This window comes from Delphinapterus leucas, chromosome 1 (assembly GCF_059928025.1).
Source record: "Delphinapterus leucas isolate spDelLeu-1000000601 "Yukka" chromosome 1, BTC_Dleu_Yukka2, whole genome shotgun sequence".
Classification (NCBI taxonomy): domain Eukaryota; kingdom Metazoa; phylum Chordata; class Mammalia; order Artiodactyla; family Monodontidae; genus Delphinapterus; species Delphinapterus leucas.
The window spans coordinates 83,060,812-83,077,194 of NC_143129.1; the positions used below are offsets into that span (position 1 = coordinate 83,060,812).

General features: G+C 50.1%; 1 non-coding gene across 1 annotated transcript; it reads left to right on the top strand.

Annotated features, from left to right (window-relative positions):
- The first annotated feature begins 4,767 nt into the window (after positions 1 to 4,767).
- Positions 4,768 to 4,838, top strand: TRNAG-CCC (transfer RNA glycine (anticodon CCC)). The gene has a single exon. It is a non-coding gene; the product is annotated as a tRNA-Gly (tRNA).
- Positions 4,839 to 16,383: the final 11,545 nt, after the last annotated feature.

The following is a 16,383-nucleotide window of genomic DNA, read 5'->3' on the forward strand; positions in this document are numbered from 1 at the left end:
AGCTTTCCATCCCCTGAATTGTGTTGCGGCGTGTTCCCCACACCGAGGCAAACCAGAGTGGCCGATTCCCAGGGCACCTAGGTCGTTCTCATCTCCAGGGCAGCCCTACCCCACCCGCGCCCGCACAGCGCCACATCCCCTCATCTCCACCGCACAAGTGGCTTTCCAGGGCCTCCGAGCATCTTGCTCAGCTTTACACAGCCCTGCAGAGGTTCAACTCCCTGTGGGGTTCAAACCCACGCCCGTTGCCACCCGGGGCGCAGGTCATGTTGAGCTCTGAGTAACCGAGAGAGGCCAAGCCGAGTCTCGGTGTTAGTATCAATAGATGCCCTGGAGAAATGCTTATTAGGCGCTCGGCAGAGGTGCCTGGAGGCGATATCCACGAGGGTTGAGAGGAAGGTGAGCGCTGGGTCGGATCCTGGAGGTTGTTCCACTTGTAGATTAAGCGGTGTAGGGAGTTAACATCATTTAACTGACCCAACAAAGGCAGCAGGTGAAGTATGCGCAGAATGGAAAATTGTAACACTGCTGCCGTAAGCAGAAGGTAGGAGTAAAAATCAGCACCGCTACGTCAAAGCGATGCTACCCACCACAATCAAGTCCCACAGTTTCTACAATGGCTGTTGCATTTAAACCCTGCACACTCTCCCAGGCACTGGGCGCGTTATCCCTTTTCCCTTGAAGAGCTTTTGGGATAAATGTTGCGTCCACTGTAAGGCAACAAGAGAGAGAGCGAGAGCGTGGCAGGTGTAGCGGAGGGATCCTCAGAGGCAGCAGGTGGTGTGTGTAGACGATGGGACAGCGCAATGGCTGCGGGTCGGTGGGTTGGGCGTCACTGCTGAATGGCGGTCAGTCTTGTGGGCCGGGCAGTGGGATCTCCTGTGTGTTGGGTAGGCGGGAGTGGGCGATCGGTGGCTTTTCGGAGATCGGTTTGGAAGAACAGCGAGGGGAGGGGAGGGCAGGGTGTTGACCGTGCCTGCGGGGTGCATGCTCATAGTTACCGGGCACGGGAGAGACTGTGGTCACGAAGGTAGTTCTCCCAGCACGAGGCTCGTCTACTGCACTCGGGGCGTGCTGATGTAGGGATTTGTGCTAATGAGAGATTGCGTTCGTGCTCTCCCCTGATACCCCTCGGTTCACGACAGACGACGTCTCTTCCGTGGTGCCTCGCTGCGCTCCGCTCCCAGGGCGCAGGGCGAGAGGCGCAGCCCCAGCCAGCGCTCCACAGCTTGGGAAATCGGGTCTGCACCCGCATCTTCCGGGCTTTCCTGTTTCGTGACCTAAGTGTATGGATGGGTCCTGCTTCTTGAGCCACGCCTCCTGTCTGTTCACAAGTGCGGGACGTGCCTTCTCCTCCAGCCCGCTGCCGGCCACGCGCGTGTGTGTGCGCGCGCCGGGACCCGCCCACTGGGCCCCGCTCTGGTCTGGGCAGTTCCCGCAGGCTGGCCGGCAGGCATCTGCAGGAGAAAGGCCACGTGGCCGCGGTGTTGCGAAAGCGTGGGAATGTCGCCCGAAGGCCTCGCGCTCCACAGTCCCTTGGGGTCCAGATCGGAAGGAGGCACCCCTTCCAGGAAAAAGGAGGCCCGAGGCCTGCCTTCGCAAGGAGGCTCCCGGAGCCGGCGCGCGGTATCCTTGCCTGGGCAGCCAGCCCTTCTGGCCTTCCACCCGGCCTCGCCTTCCGCCTTCTCCTCTTCCACCCCAGCCGTGTTCCTGCGGAGAGTTAGCGCTCCCTCCACCCGCCCCTCGGGGCCCCCCGCCCACCCTATCCCACCCCACCCCACCCCACCCCACCCCACCCCACCCCCATCCCTCAGAAATGATCTAGCTGCCTCTCCGGTGCTTACGGCGGGAGTTGGATCAGTGTTTTCCTGCAACGGGAGGAGAGAGAACCTGCGGCGGCAGGAGGCAACCCGTTCCCTTGCTGGTTCTCTGGGCTCAGCCCATCAAGGGGACTAGCTCAGGGGCCTGGGTCTCCCGCGGCCCGAGGAGCCGGCCAAGTTGGCGTCTCTCCCACTGCTCCTCAAGGCGAACAGCAGGAATATCCTGTGGGGTCCACTCTTACCCAGAAGAGGCACCCGGGAAATCATCCAACACAAGGCCGGACGCTGCGCGACGGACCACTTGGGAGCAACGCTTCCGTCGGTCTGTCCTTCCCTCCTAGGGCTTTGGGGAGCGGAGAAATCATCTAGGACGACGCGCTCTTCAGCGTCCTGTCTGAGACAAAAGAGGGAAGGAGGGTGTCTTCCAAGAAGGCAGCAGCGCCGAAGCCTGTGGTCGCAGAGAGGCCTGAGGAGCAAGGGTGCCCTATCTCGACCAGGGTTATCCAGCTGCTGCGGAAAACTCACCTGGCTGAGGCCTCCTCCTCCGCCTCCTCCTCATCTTCCGCCTCTCTGCCCGCTCATCCTTCGCCTTCCCCTCTTCCTCCCCCCTTTCCTCTTTCCCCCTCTTGTTTTCTATCCTGGGGTTCCTTGAGTGCCTACCTTCCTTTGTGCCAGGGGACCTCTCACCTCCACCGGAGGGCTGCAAAACATACAAAGAAACAAAACCAAAAACATATCCTGTTGAGGGCAATTTCTTAAAGTCTTCTTGGGAATTAACTAAATGGGCACACTTGCCATTTGCCTCCCTTTACCGCCGTCCCCTCTAGTGGAGACTAAGAACGACACAAATTACCCTCAACAGGAATTTTTTTTTTTTTTTTTTTTGCAGCCCTCCAGTACCGTGAAGGGAGCATGTTTTTGAAGCTCCAGGTGTGTCTGCTGGATCTCTGAGGTTTGGAATACTTGAAACTGAAACCATTGTTACTATTATCCTTTCTCCTATCCTATCCTTGGGCCACATCGCACTTGGAGTGGGGATGAAGAAATGAAGGTCACTGAAGGACTGTAGCTGTGACAGGAGGGGCCTCAGGGGCCCAGGGAGGGGGACGTTTCTGGGGAGGAATTCGTGCAGAGATGAAGGAAGTTGGGGAGTGGGGCCTCTGACCTTGGTACGCCTGAATTTGCCGGTCTTGGTATAATTCAGGACAAGGAACGACCTGTCTATGCCAAGGATATTGCCCATGGAAAAGGGGAGAGGCAACCGAAGAAAAGCAAGCATTGGCCTGGAATCAAACCTGGTTCTACCGCATGGGAGGTGAGAATTCTACCCTTGAGCCACCAACGTTTCCGCCTGTGCTGCTCGACTAGGATTCCTCTGGAAGAGGCTCGGGAAGGACTTTGAAAAGAGTTCTGAAAACAACAGGCCTCTTTGGTAGACATACAGAACAAACTAAAAAACGAACAAACAAGAAAACACCCAGAGCAAAGGCTTGCATAGGAGGCTTATGTCAGGCAATACCATCAAGCTGTGGCTTTCACATCAAAATCCTGCGGGCTTCATTTCCTCACTGACAATGCAGTCATTTTCTTTGCCCGCCCCCCCATCACTTGGTGCCTCCCAAGCCTGTCGAGGCAGAGGGTGATGTGTGACGCTGACAGGGAACTCACTGTTGTGTTGAGTTTTAGCGTTTGTGACTCTGAGACGCACAGGGGGCATGGATCTGTGATTTAGGAGTTGTGAGTTTAAAGTGCAGGTTTGCAGTTTAGAAAGGGGTGTGGGAATACATGTAGATCTGGTCGATGTAGTTGGTAAATGAAAGCATGATGGCCAGAGCTGGCGTGTGTCTTTGGTGTTGGGCAGAGGGCAGATAGAGCCAAAGGTCTTCAGGGTCAAGGGGATGGTCGTTTTCCTTGTTGAAAACAAGTTTATGACTCAGCCTGGAACTAGCCTGGCTTCTCAGCAAGAGAAGCATGACTGCACGTCTGCAGCTCCTATCTTTCAGAAAGGCATAATGGTTCCTAAGTCCCAACATGTGGGGGAGCCCCCCCTCCAGGTTCCTTTCTTCAGTGTAATTTCCCCCAGGAAAAATTGGGAAAGAAGTCTCTCTGTATTTCAATTTCATCAGAGGACCAATATGTTAACCTCGACACTATTCTAAAAATTAGTCTGCTCCTTATATAACCAAAACACCAAAGCCTACGCCCCACATGCATCTCAGAGTCACAAATGCTAAAACTCAGCACAACACGGAGTCCCTTTTGGGAGATTAGATTCTCCCATATAATCAAACATTGGTTGCAAACAATAGTAATTAATCTTTTAATAATTATGATATATCACATATCCTTCCAAATGCTTTGAACACCTTAAAAAGCAGACGCATACTATTGTTATAACGGTTACAAGAATGACTCACTATTCTTGTACAAAACAACAGTGTTTCTTCGTTATCTCTCCTTTGATTCTGGCCCTTTCCTTCTTCTAATTTCAGTCTAATTCTGCTCCTGTTTCTTATTTCTTGCCTGGATGAGAATTTCACTTGCCTAACCTAGCAAGTTGGATTATTTTCTCAGACTCTCTAAGGTAAGAGTTTGAGGTTGAGAGTTGCAGGTATAGGGTCATAAACAAGGGATCTGGATGAATTTCTGATGTTTTTACGGCAGGGGTCTGTTGTACGGTTAGAAAGAACCTTTTTCAGAGCTGTGGTGTGAACTGATGAAGTCGATATTTTGATATTTTCATTTGAATGTTCCCACTTCATGCTGTTGCCTGCTTGTAGGCCTTTTTCGCAAGGCTTTGTTCCGAGTGCCTGTCAGTCTGTGAGCTCTGTCTTTCAAAGACAGCGCTGTAGGCCTATTTTGGAACCTCTTTGTTTCGCCGCCGCGGGATCCTCGGTCGCTCTGGAGATGCTTTCTGGAGAGCCGTCAGAGACTTGCATAGATAGGGGCATTGGTGGTTCAGTGGTAGAATTCTCGCCTCCCATGCGGGAGACCCGGGTTCGATTCCCGGCCAGTGCAGAGTGTCTCTTCTCGATCCCTTTTCCGGCCCAGACTTTTCACCCCTTGGTTTTTGCCTGCTGCACACACAAGTCCGACGACGTCGTGGTTCTGGCCACAAGGAGTACGAAGATGAGAATTAACACCCGAAGGCAGTCCTGAGCGGAAGACGTTAAGGAGCGTCTGAATGGGGACTTTGCAGAGCCCTGGGGCTGTGACGGAGTACAATATGGCAGCAACCACCTCGCTGGCCAGTCGGTACCTTTCTACCTGCAAGTGTCCTCCACCTCCTACTCGTCCTCCTTCTCCTGCCCCACTTCCTCCCCTCCTTATCCCCCTCTTCCCTTCCCCTCTCCTTCTCCTTCTCCTTCCCTTTCCCCTCCCTCTCCCTCCCCCTCTTCCCCCCCCCCTTTCTCCTTCACCATCTGTAATGTTCCCTCATTGGGATTTCACTTCTAATATCCCTTATTGGTTATGAACTTGAGCACCCTTACATATTTGTTAACCATTTGGATATTCTCTTATAGGTTCTCCCCCACCCCCATCCCCACCCCCAAGACCTTGGTGATTTTCCTACAGGTCTTTTTTTCTTGTTTTGTAAGAATTTATTAAATATCTTCAGTACCAGTTGATTATGCTGACTGCAAGGACATTCGCTCAAGTTGTGACGTGTCTTTTTTACTCTTTAGTCTGTGGTTTGATGAACAGAGATGCTTGATGTAATCCAATTGATCAGTCTTCGTTAAGAACTGGTCTTTTTTTTTCCTACATTTTATGATATATTCTTATTAGTTATCCATTATACATATTAGTGTATGTATGTCAATCCCAATTGCCCAGTTCATCACACCACCACCCCACCCCCGCCGCTTTCCCCCTTGGTGTCCATACGTTTGTTCTCTACAGCTGTGTTTCTATTTCTGCCCTACAAACCGGTTCACCTGTACCATTTTTCTAGGTTCCACATGTATGCGTTAATATACGATATTTGTTTTTCTCTTTCTGACTTACTTCACTCTGTATGACAGTGTCTAGATCCACCCACGTCTCTACAAATGACCCAGTTTCGTTCCCTTTTAAGGCTGAGTAATATTCCATTGTATCTATGTACCACATCTTCTTTATCCATTCATCTGTCGATGGGCATTTAGGTTGCTTCCATGACCTGGCTATTGTAGATAGAGCTGCAGTGAACACTGGGGTGCATGTGTCTTTTTGAATTATGGTTTTCTCTGGGTATATGCCCAGTAGTGGGATTGCTGGGTCATATGGTAATTCTATTTTTAGTTTTTTAAGGAACCTCCATGCTGAAGAACTGGTCTTTTTACCTTATTTTAAAAATCCTTGCTTACCCCTGAGATCATGGAAATACCCTGCTATATAACACCAACTAAAATCATTTTAGGTTTCATTTCACGTTGAAATGATTTTGGTTACTGTGGAGGTAGGAGTCACCTTTCATTCCCCTGTCCCCTCCCCAGTGCATGTGATTGAACTGTGTGGTATAATTGTTGAAAATTTAAAATGTTTTTAATACCTTTGTTTCTTGAATCCTCAATTTAATCCAATTGAATCCTCCAATTTAGTCTGATTTTAAAATATTTGTATATACCAAATAAACTCAATTCTCTTAATAATTCTAGTAATTCACCTTTCATCCATGTAAATAATTATAGTAGTCATTTTTCATTTTCACTTCTTATACCTTTTCTTTTTTCTTGCCTTTCCTCACTGGCTAAGATCTCCATCACAATGGTGAAAAGATGTGGTCAGAGTGAGGCCTATTTGTCGGATTCCTGAGGGTTCCTGATTGGTAACGGAGGTGGGGGGTTGGGAGCCAGGGGTTTATTACCCACTATAATGTTTGCTGAAGGTTTCTTGTTTGTTTTTGTTTCAGAAGCTACCCTTAGCAGATTGGGGCTGTTCTCTTCTAGCCTATTATGCTAAAGGGTTTTTTTTCAAAGTTAAATCAATGGTGAATTTTTTCAAATACCTCTTCTGTTTTAGTGATTATGATTTCCCTCCTCTACGTTGTTAATGTGGTGAGTTAGATTAATTTATTTTCTAATGATAATCAACTGTTTTCCCAGGATAAGACCAATTTTTCACAATTAAAAAATGTATTGCTGGATTCAGTATTTTTTTAACATTGCAGCAATAAGACAGGTCTGTAATTTATAGTTTTCACATTGCCTTTGTAGGGGGTTGTTGGTTTCAACATAAACTCATAAAATAAAGTTGGAGAAATGTGCCATCTTTTAGAATTTGTTTGCTTTGGAGTCATTTCTTCTAATGAACTTTTTTTTGGTCTTGGAGCTTTCTTTGAAGGAGGATTTAAAAATTCTGATTTAAAAAATGTAATGCTTGTAGGACTAGTCCATTTTATTTCCCTAAACTCACTATTGGAATATGTTCATTTCCTCTAAATTTTTAATCAGTTGTCATATGTGTGTTTATGATATTCATTTATCGTTTCCTCATGTCTACGAGTTCAGTAGTAATGGCTTCCTTCTTTCCTCTTTTTTTAAAAATCTATGTATATTTCTTTTTATTTAGAATTTCCACAAGCTGTGAAATTGGGGTTTGAGATAACTTTTTTAGCTCTCAAGGATCTTGGAGACCTCTGCTGACATTTAAGAGCCGTGCAAGGCCTAAGAAGAGGCACTGGAAGTATTTAAGAAAACACTCTCCTGTGTCAGTCCCACATTCGCCTCCCACTCTGGGCTATTATTTCTTTAAAATATTTGTAAAAATTTTTTAAATTTCAAAAATACAAAAAGTACAAAAAATAAATATGCATCCCTCACCTAATTTTAAACGATGTTATCCTTTTGCCATGTTCTTTTTGAATTTTCATAAGAACTAAAAATACTGCAGATGTTGCTGAACTTCTCCTCACCTCCTTAATCACTTTACCCCATTCTCCCATTTCCTTCTAGAAATAACCATCCTCCTGATGCTGGTGTGACATTTCTTTACATGTTTTGGTACATGACAATAAATGGTTAAAGACACATATAATATATCCATCTTTTTTTGTTTTAAGAATTTATATGAACACCATCATACTATGTCATCTTTTGTCACTTGATTTTTTTCACTCAACTTTTTTTTTCAGTTTCATCCATCTTGATAGATAGAACTAGTTCATTCATCTTAATAGCTGTAGAACAGTCCATGGAAAGTATAAACCAGAGTTTATGTATCCTTTCCCCTCAGAGGACCATTGGGTAGTTTACGTGTTTTTATAAGTACATGCAGTGCTTCAGTGAACCTTCTTGCACATGTCTTCAGAAGCACACGTGTGGGGGGCCTTCTTGCCTCTTAACAGTTTTATCAGTTTTAGTGGTCTTTCCAAAGAGGCAACCACTTACTTTTTCGCTTCTGTAAATTTACTTCTAATTCTTAAATCCCTGGTTTTCTACATAATTTCTGCACTTATCTGCTTCTGTTGTTGTTGTTATCCTTTTTTGTAACTTTTTGAAGTGGAGATTTAGCTCACTAGCGATCAGTCCTGATTTTCATAATTTACATTTAAATCTGTGTATTGTCCTCTAAAGACCGGTTTAGCTGCACCTTGTGTGTATACACAGTATTTTCCATTTTGTTTGATTCAGAATATTTTCTAATTTTCATTTTCATGTCTGCTTTGATACAAGTGTCGACAAAAATTCTATTAACAATCAAGTTAAGAAGAAAAAAGAGGATTTTATTCGAGTCAAACTGAGGATTATACCCTGGCAGAGAGACTCTCAGAAGCTCTGAGAACTGTTCTGCCTGTTAGAAGTGGAAGGCACAGTCATGTACATTTCTGAGACAAAAGGTCATACATCCAAATGACATACTGACATTTTACATAAAGTTCACCAAAGATACATAGTCCAGGTAAGCATGTACAAAGCAAGCGGGAAGTCACTTGACCACTTACGAAGTTGGGAAAGAATGCTAATCTTTTAAGAAGTTACATTGCTAGTGTCTGAAGAAATGAGGGCGGGGGCGGGGGTGGGGTGAGGGGACAATCTCTGCAGTCAATGGGGCATTTACACCTCTGAGGAGGTCTGGTTATGGTATAATGCAGATGCACTTTTCACATGAAAGTGGGGAGAGAGGAGGCCCAAGAGGACAGAGAGAGAGAGTCTTATGCTTAAATTTTCTCAACCTACTTTAAAATATAAATTTCATTTCATCACAAGGGTTGATAGAATTGTTGTTAAAATTCCAGATGCATGAGATTTTGTTCTTATGTGTTAAAACTGAATTCTAGATGCTAATTGCTTCTCTTGAAATGTTATTTGTGGATACCTCTACAGCCCTAGGATGAATATATTTTCCTCTGAATATAGTCTCCTCTGATAGACTCCTGGGTTCGTTAGCAGCTGGGAAACAACACACCAAGCTGATGTCTTATGGTTTCCCAGACTACCCAGGCTATGAGTACTCAAGGCTAAATCTGCTAGAGGTTGAGTCCGTGGCTACTATTTCTCATGAACTTTAAAACTTTCTTATTCTTTACACTGTTTGTGGCACCAAGGCTGCCTGGTCCAAAGAGCCCTGGGATTTGAAGGGGCAGGACTAGATCGGATGACCCTTACCCCTGAGGGCTTAAGACTTTGGGGTCCCACCTTAATGTAGGGAGGACCTCCTATAAGACTTCTCAAGTTAGCTGGGATTAAAACTTGGCTTCTGTGTTCCTTGTGCCCAAACAGAAGATGAAATAAGCTATCTTGGCAATTCACCTCAGAGTGAAAGCAGTTTTGAGGCTTCTTTTCCTTTTTTTTTGCACTGGCACCTGCCAGTGTTAGTGGCACGCTTGCCATCTACCTTGAGTCTATGCTTTTTAAAGCTACTGATGAAGCTTTAAAAAACAGAGAAACAGGGCTTCCCTGGTGGCGCAGTGGTTGGGGGTCCGCCTGCTGATGCAGGGACGCGGGTTCGTGCCCCGGTCCGGGAGGGTCCCGTGTGCCGTGGAGCGGCTGGCCCCGTGGGCCGTGGCCGCTGGGCCTGCGCGTCCTGAGCCTGTGCTCCGCAGCGGGAGAGGCCGCAGCGGTGGGAGGCCCGCGTACCGCAAAAACAAACAAACAAAAAATAAACAAACAACAGCAAAAAGCCCTCTTCATTGAAATTGAAGTAGATTGTATTCTCTTACTTTGAAAACTATACCTTTATAATCACCAAGGATGAATTTAGAATTCCTGGACTTCTTGGAGTGACACACCAGAGAAATGAAGCATAGTGAGACCCTCCACCACTGCTTGCCTACTGACCTGCTGGAACCAGGTTTTGTCCTGCACCTCCAACACGTCCATGCTACATCCACTAGCTCTCCCTAAAAGCAGCCTCTTGACACTGCACTGCCCACAAGCTCTAGGTCTCGGTACAAAAGGAAAAAAAAACCAACACACAAGTGACTTTTGCCCTCAGTTTGACAATGCCAAGAAGAAAGACCCAAAAATTTTACACATGAACTAAAAGACACTTGGGCAAGGGATTCTGGGATTCTTTGCACATTTTGGGAATGTCTCCTTGGTTCCATATAATCTTTGCCTAATGGAAGAAGGCACGGCCAGAAGAGGGCCACAGTGGGGCCCATGGCAGATCTCTTCTGCCCTGACTCCAACCACAATATTGGCTAGACCAGCATGTGAACAATGGTAGCATTAACATTCCCCAAGCAACAGTGGTGTTGCCAACCATTTTATTGGGAGGCCTAAGAACAGAAGAAAACAAAGAGATCAGAATAGAGCACTGGGTGGAAAAATCTCTGTTTCAGCTAATCCGGGGTATTGTGCCAGTTGTCCAGAGCCCTTGAACTGAGATGGTAACGAGCTATGGCAATTCGCCCCCCGGGGGTTTGATTGCTGACAAAGTTTTGTAAAAGGTATTTAACATCAACAGATTGGCTACAGAGTGGATAAAAGAACAGTCTGTGTCCTACAGAATTGCCAATGATATATGTGTAAGAATATTCTCCACACACTGTTTTTCATAATAAAATGGCAGAACCAATTTATTATTCAACAAGTATGTAAGGTTTAAATGTATATTAATATTTTCCGACAATGAAAACGCACTTGTTAAAAAAGAGACAATTCTGATGATTCAAATGATGTTACTGATAAAAATAAGAGGTCACCATTACTGAACATTCGTGGCACTGTTACACACAATTCCGTATTTGAAGCTCAGAACTACCCAAGGAAATGTTTAACCTGTGGTGGAGATGAGAGGTCCCCTGACACAAGGAAAGGTAGGCACTCAAGGTAAGGTAGAAAACAAAGAAGGGGGAAGAGGAAGGGGGTGAGGACCAGGGGAAGATGAAAGAGGAGGAGGCGGAAGGGGAGGAGGGGAGGGGACGGGAGGAGGAAGGGGAGGAGGAGGAAGAGGAGAAAGGGAAGGAGGGGAGGAGGGGAAGAAGGGAGGAGGACGAGGGGGAGGTGGAGAGGAGGGGGAAGAGGAGGCCTCAGCCAGGTGAGTTTTCCGCAGCAGCTGGATAACCCTGGTCGAGATAGGGCACCCTTGCTCCTCAGGCCTCTCTGCGACCACAGGCTTCGGCGCTGCTGCCTTCTTGGAAGACACCCTCCTTCCCTCTTTTGTCTCAGACAGGACGCTGAAGAGCGCGTCGTCCTAGATGATTTCTCCGCTCCCCAAAGCCCTAGGAGGGAAGGACAGACCGACGGAAGCGTTGCTCCCAAGTGGTCCGTCGCGCAGCGTCCGGCCTTGTGTTGGATGATTTCCCGGGTGCCTCTTCTGGGTAAGAGTGGACCCCACAGGATATTCCTGCTGTTCGCCTTGAGGAGCAGTGGGAGAGACGCCAACTTGGCCGGCTCCTCGGGCCGCGGGAGACCCAGGCCCCTGAGCTAGTCCCCTTGATGGGCTGAGCCCAGAGAACCAGCAAGGGAACGGGTTGCCTCCTGCCGCCGCAGGTTCTCTCTCCTCCCGTTGCAGGAAAACACTGATCCAACTCCCGCCGTAAGCACCGGAGAGGCAGCTAGATCATTTCTGAGGGATGGGGGTGGGGTGGGGTGGGGTGGGGTGGGGTGGGGTGGGATAGGGTGGGCGGGGGGCCCCGAGGGGCGGGTGGAGGGAGCGCTAACTCTCCGCAGGAACACGGCTGGGGTGGAAGAGGAGAAGGCGGAAGGCGAGGCCGGGTGGAAGGCCAGAAGGGCTGGCTGCCCAGGCAAGGATACCGCGCGCCGGCTCCGGGAGCCTCCTTGCGAAGGCAGGCCTCGGGCCTCCTTTTTCCTGGAAGGGGTGCCTCCTTCCGATCTGGACCCCAAGGGACTGTGGAGCGCGAGGCCTTCGGGCGACATTCCCACGCTTTCGCAACACCGCGGCCACGTGGCCTTTCTCCTGCAGATGCCTGCCGGCCAGCCTGCGGGAACTGCCCAGACCAGAGCGGGGCCCAGTGGGCGGGTCCCGGCGCGCGCACACACACGCGCGTGGCCGGCAGCGGGCTGGAGGAGAAGGCACGTCCCGCACTTGTGAACAGACAGGAGGCGTGGCTCAAGAAGCAGGACCCATCCATACACTTAGGTCACGAAACAGGAAAGCCCGGAAGATGCGGGTGCAGACCCGATTTCCCAAGCTGTGGAGCGCTGGCTGGGGCTGCGCCTCTCGCCCTGCGCCCTGGGAGCGGAGCGCAGCGAGGCACCACGGAAGAGACGTCGTCTGTCGTGAACCGAGGGGTATCAGGGGAGAGCACGAACGCAATCTCTCATTAGCACAAATCCCTACATCAGCACGCCCCGAGTGCAGTAGACGAGCCTCGTGCTGGGAGAACTACCTTCGTGACCACAGTCTCTCCCGTGCCCGGTAACTATGAGCATGCACCCCGCAGGCACGGTCAACACCCTGCCCTCCCCTCCCCTCGCTGTTCTTCCAAACCGATCTCCGAAAAGCCACCGATCGCCCACTCCCGCCTACCCAACACACAGGAGATCCCACTGCCCGGCCCACAAGACTGACCGCCATTCAGCAGTGACGCCCAACCCACCGACCCGCAGCCATTGCGCTGTCCCATCGTCTACACACACCACCTGCTGCCTCTGAGGATCCCTCCGCTACACCTGCCACGCTCTCGCTCTCTCTCTTGTTGCCTTACAGTGGACGCAACATTTATCCCAAAAGCTCTTCAAGGGAAAAGGGATAACGCGCCCAGTGCCTGGGAGAGTGTGCAGGGTTTAAATGCAACAGCCATTGTAGAAACTGTGGGACTTGATTGTGGTGGGTAGCATCGCTTTGACGTAGCGGTGCTGATTTTTACTCCTACCTTCTGCTTACGGCAGCAGTGTTACAATTTTCCATTCTGCGCATACTTCACCTGCTGCCTTTGTTGGGTCAGTTAAATGATGTTAACTCCCTACACCGCTTAATCTACAAGTGGAACAACCTCCAGGATCCGACCCAGCGCTCACCTTCCTCTCAACCCTCGTGGATATCGCCTCCAGGCACCTCTGCCGAGCGCCTAATAAGCATTTCTCCAGGGCATCTATTGATACTAACACCGAGACTCGGCTTGGCCTCTCTCGGTTACTCAGAGCTCAACATGACCTGCGCCCCGGGTGGCAACGGGCGTGGGTTTGAACCCCACAGGGAGTTGAACCTCTGCAGGGCTGTGTAAAGCTGAGCAAGATGCTCGGAGGCCCTGGAAAGCCACTTGTGCGGTGGAGATGAGGGGATGTGGCGCTGTGCGGGCGCGGGTGGGGTAGGGCTGCCCTGGAGATGAGAACGACCTAGGTGCCCTGGGAATCGGCCACTCTGGTTTGCCTCGGTGTGGGGAACACGCCGCAACACAATTCAGGGGATGGAAAGCTGCCCAAAAGGTTTCCCTGACCGGGAGTCGAACCCGGGCCGGTCGCGGCGGTGAAAGCGCCGAATCCTAGCCACGGGACCACCAGGGAGCTGCTGGTGGACGGCTTTTCTCGTGCTGCTGACTACAGGGACCTTTTCCCTTTGCTCTGGAAGGCCTTGAGCCTTCCGGAGGGGTCATCCGTCGTTGCAGAAATCCTTCCCTAAGGCCGTTCCCTCCGTGCTTCCTCCAAAAAAGGAGCCCGAACGCCCGCGGGGCCTGCCGGGTCCGCAAGTCCCGAGCGAGTTGCCTCATCGCGGCCGCACCTAGCCTTGAGAACTAGCCTTGTGACGCGTCTTTGTGAGGTGGCCGCGTGTGGAGAGAAGGTCGGCGAGGCCCGGGGAGCGTGCGAGGGGCCCGGTGGCCGGGAGGAGGCGGGAGGGAATGTGCCCGGGGTGAGAAGGGGCCACGCACCGAGAGCCCGCATCTCCATTGTCCAAAAGGACTCAGGCGGATGCAGCAACGGAGACGGCTTGGATGGAAAACCCTTTTAAGCCAGGCTCCAAGGCGCTAAATTGGATTCCGGATCTAAAGACGAGCAATCCCCGGATGGGCTTTGTGGGTTAACCCATCCCGTCGTGCCCCCAGCGCTCCGTAAAGAAAAACTTTAGTCTCCTGAGCCTTCCCTGAGTTGCAAAAAGTCTGGCCCAAAAATTAATGATTAAAGGAATGAAAACATGCAGAAACAAAGAACAGCAGTCGGGCAGGAGAACTGGTAAGAATTTTCACAATATATCAGTCATATAGCAGAGCCACGGGACCTGTAGTTCCTCCCTGAAGGACACAGATAACACTGTTTGATGCACATTCCCAAGTGGTTTTTACAGAACCCAGATTCCCCACCAGATGGAAACTGCTGACCACAAGCACGTAGACCCCAGACCAGTTAGAGCCAGAAGATTGATGATGTTGATTCCTGAAACTTCACCTTGTTACCTCACCATCAACCAGCCAGAGAACTGTGTGGAAGCTGATCACGCACCCTGAGACCCTCTCCCTCACACTGCCTTTAAATACACTGTCCTGAAAGCCATCCAGGATTTTGGGTCTTTTGAGCTTTAGCTGCCCGTTCTCCTTGCTCGGGCACCCTGCAATAAACGCTGTACTTTACTTACCACTACCTGGTGTCCGTTGATTGGCTTTGCTGTGCGATGGGCCAGAGGACCCGAGTGCCATTTGATAACAGATCTTCCCCCTTACAACCTGCTGCACCTGCAGTTTTCCCACCTTAGTCAATGCCAACTCCATCGTTCTCTATACCCAGGTCAGCAATCTTGGAGTTCTCTCTGATGCCATGGTTTTCCTCAGACCCCACATACCAGTAGTCAGAAATTCATGTTTTCTCATCTCTCAAGTGTGTGGACATTGATCTACACGGGGGTTTCTCAACCTGCGCAGTGTTGATATTTTGGACGGGATCATTTTTTGTGGGGGGGGGGCTCCGCCTGAGGACCGAAGCATGTTTAGTGACACCCCTGGCTTCTGCTGACTGGATACCAGGTGGAAACTCTCCGTCCCCCTTCCCCCAGTCTTAACAATAAAAAACGTGTCCAGACAAGGCCCAGTATCACAGAGGCGGCCAGGGATGAGGGGGGGAGCCCAAATCGCCCCCATTTGAGAACCAGAGATGTGCACAGTCGCTCCTGTTCCTGGCCTCTGAACTCATGCAGATGAGTCTCCTGATCAGGGCACAGGGGTGGATTTCAACTTGGCCCCCTGCTCATCTAGGCGTCAGGATTTAAGACTTTCATGTCTCTCGAGATCGCGGCATTTTCTGCCATGAAGCCTTTTCTTTGGCTCCATCCTCGACATCAGCTTCTTTTGAGCCTGCCCAGGAGAGGCAGCCAGGAAGAAGTCTGAGTCTGCTCAGTGAGGTTCCTCTCCCCGCTTCTGGGACTTCATGCCTCTTTGGATTCAGTCGGCAGAGAAGTTTTAGGGGCCGCTTTATTCCAGCTGCCCCGTGCATCCCCGAGAAGGAGGTGCACGGGGAAGAATAGGGTTTGACTGTGGCGCCTGCCACCTGGGGCTAGCACCTCCACCACCGCCAGTGTAGCCTTCTGGGCTCCCCGCGGTCCCACCAGCCGGGGGGTTCCGTACTGGGCCAGCCTGAGCTCCGGAGACGCCCAAGCCAGGAGGGACACCTAGGGGGAACCAGAGGCCCACTTCAGTCCTGTCCACAAGGGACCCCCAAATGGGTCCTGAGAGAGAGAGAAAGGCAGTGAATCCTCTCTTATTGGGCAGGCAGAAGAGACATGAAAGGGAAAGTGAAGAAAAATCCTATGAGGCCTCAGGATCTGGAGTCACCATGAAGTTGACCGCCTCTGGAACCGCGTCCTCCCCCTGGCTGGCGAAGGCGAGTGGAGTCCCCTTGTCCAGTCCAGACCAAGTAGACACAGCAGACAACGATGGCCCGGGTACAAGTGAGTAGGCAGTCCCCAATCTTCCCACTTGGAAATACTTGAACTTCCCTAGCCACGAAATCCATGCATTTCCCGGATGCAACTCAGTGAATTCTTTTTCTCAACTGCTTGAGAAAAGGAGGAAAGGATTTGAGGAAAGGATCGATCGATTGGGTGTGCAGCATATATGAAAACCACTGCAGTAAGGGAAGCAACCATTGTTGAGTGTCTCATTTCTCTCTCAGCCACCCCCTTAAAATTAATTGCACTTTCCCAGGTAGAGTCCCCAGGTTGGACCCATTTTACTTTTAATGCACAG